Source organism: Lactuca saligna, chromosome 5 (assembly GCF_052625555.1).
Source record: "Lactuca saligna cultivar CGN05327 chromosome 5, ASM5262555v1, whole genome shotgun sequence".
NCBI classification, from domain to species: Eukaryota; Viridiplantae; Streptophyta; class Magnoliopsida; order Asterales; family Asteraceae; genus Lactuca; species Lactuca saligna.
The window spans coordinates 103,972,373-103,974,992 of NC_136421.1; positions in this window are offsets into that span (position 1 = coordinate 103,972,373).

Genomic DNA, 2,620 nt, shown 5'->3' on the forward strand with positions numbered 1-2,620 from the left:
AACATTCCTACTACCTTTTCACTTGGAATTTCTTCATCCTCTTCCATGCTTCCGCTAATTTGGCCAAGCTGACTTTCAGCATCCTGGATCTGCATTCTAGCCGCAGTTAATTTTCCAAGTATATTTTCAACTTTCATTTTCAAGCTTCCGCTAATTTGTCTGAGCTTGGTTTCAGAATCCTGCATCTGAATTCTAGCCGCCTTTATTTGTCCTTCTACAGACCGAGCTATTGCGACATCAATATCAAAGAGTTTACTCTCAAGGTTTGTCGCATAAATAATGTCTACTGTGCAAATCAAAATTCCAAAAAATACAACAACAAATGGCTTAAAAATCATTATATATGGTTTTTTTTTTTAACGTTCTGCCGATGACTTCATATTAGTTCTAACAAAATCAAATGAATATATAGGAATTCATATGGATACTAATTTAATGCGACAGCTAAGATATAATTAAGATAACACATTTTGCGTCCAAAATTATACAAATATTAATATTTTATTTCATATTCTAAACAACTAAGTTGCATGATTTGACAAAACTATAGGACACTAAGGCTCAAGGTGTGTGACGACATGTAGTTGGGCAACTCCATGATATATATATATATATATATATATATATATATATATATATATATATATATATATATATATATATATATATATATATATATATATATATATATATATATATATATATATATATGGCCGGTCCAAACGTCTTGCGGGCCCAGGACGAAAAGAAAAAAAATGGATCCCTAGAATAATAATTTAATTTAATTTAAAAATAAACACATCGTTACAAAGCCGACAACATAAATATGACCACAATATTACCTAAAAGAGAAATTAGTATCATTTTAATTCAAATTAGTTTTCCTTCATTCAAACTAGACAAACTCAATGGTTGGAAAAAATTATGCATAGATCCTTTATAAGTTTGATCGAAGGCATCAAAAAAATTTCGTTTCTTCCTTTTCTGGCTTCCAGATAAATGTTTTTTGGAAAACATTGTAAATTGTAAATACTTAAACACTATCTATTTATAGGAAAATATTAGATCTGATTTTTGGTATATGATTTATGTCTCAAAGTTATTGAAGCCTAATATCATATTCAATTTAAATTAAGGTGCAACTGCAAATTAAAATCAGAAACAAACAATCAAACATCTGAAAATTAGAATTGGATTTAAAGTTTTGAATTCTGAATAATATATTAACAAAAAATATTACGTTCTTAAGTAAAAAATCTAAAATGTAGGTAGAATATATAAAGTCAAGTCTCGAGAAATCTGAGAACATCCAAAATCAGGAAAAAAAATATATAACCTTTTAGCATTTGATTAGATACCACGACTAGGAACGTGAATACAAAATAAAATCAGAAACAACACTAAAACATCAAAAAAAAAAATTGGATTAAAATTTTTGGGTTTTGAATTAGATATCTACAAAAAAGTTACATTGTTAAGTAAAAAAAATGAAACCTAGGTAAAAGCTAGAAATAATTGACAGTCCACTTTCTAGCAATCTGAGACACAAATACACAAACAAAATAAAAAATTAAATAAATAATAATAATATATAAGAAACATGAATAATAAATCAAATCAGAAACTTATACTAGTTGAAAAACAAAAGAATCAAAGGAAAAACAAACAAAAAAAATCTATGGCCAACCTTATGTTTTTTATCTCATTCGTCGGGTGCTTTGCAAATTTACATTCGCTCGACATAACTGATTTTAATCTGAAGGCTGGTAAGAGGCTATGAGAAGGGAAGAAATCGTGCGACATAGTTGATTATGAATCATTATTTTGATTAGGATTCACGAGGCAACGAGTAGGATTCACGACGTGTCGATTTGATTAATTGGTTCCCACCAGATGTAGATTCTTGAAAGACACCTTAAACGACAGTATTTGCTTAACGTTACTTCAAAACGAGTTCCAGAGTCTGGATAAAAGAGGTTATTTCATTGGCCTAAAGTTCGGTTAATTTGGTAATCAGGCCCTTAGAAGACATATACATCAATTTATTATATATATATATATATATATATATATATATATATATATATATATATATATATATATATATATATATATATATATGTTCAGGTTCATTTGAGACCATTCTAATTTTTTAAGACCGTGAGACCAAATCTAAAAATAATTTAAAAATGCAAAATAAATGTAAAAATCCAAAAATTCTTTTTTTTAAATATTATTTTTGGAACTTGAATTAACTAAAAAAAATATAAAAAAAAAATATAAAAAATTCCGTTTTTTTTTTTTAAAAATACGTGAAATATTTAAATAGAATATTACACTGACATATTCTAAAAAATAATTTTAAAATGCAAAATAAATGGAAAAATCTAAAAATTCTTTTTTTAAATATTATTTTCGGAACTTGAATTAACTAAAAAAAATTAAAAAAAAAATTAAAAAAAAATCTATTTTTTTTTAAAATACGTGAAATATTCTAAATAGAATATTACACTGTACATATTTTAAAAATAATTTTAAAATACAAAATAAATGGAAAAATCAAAAAATTCTTTTTTTAAATATTATTTTCGGAACATGAATTAACTAAAAAAATAAAAAT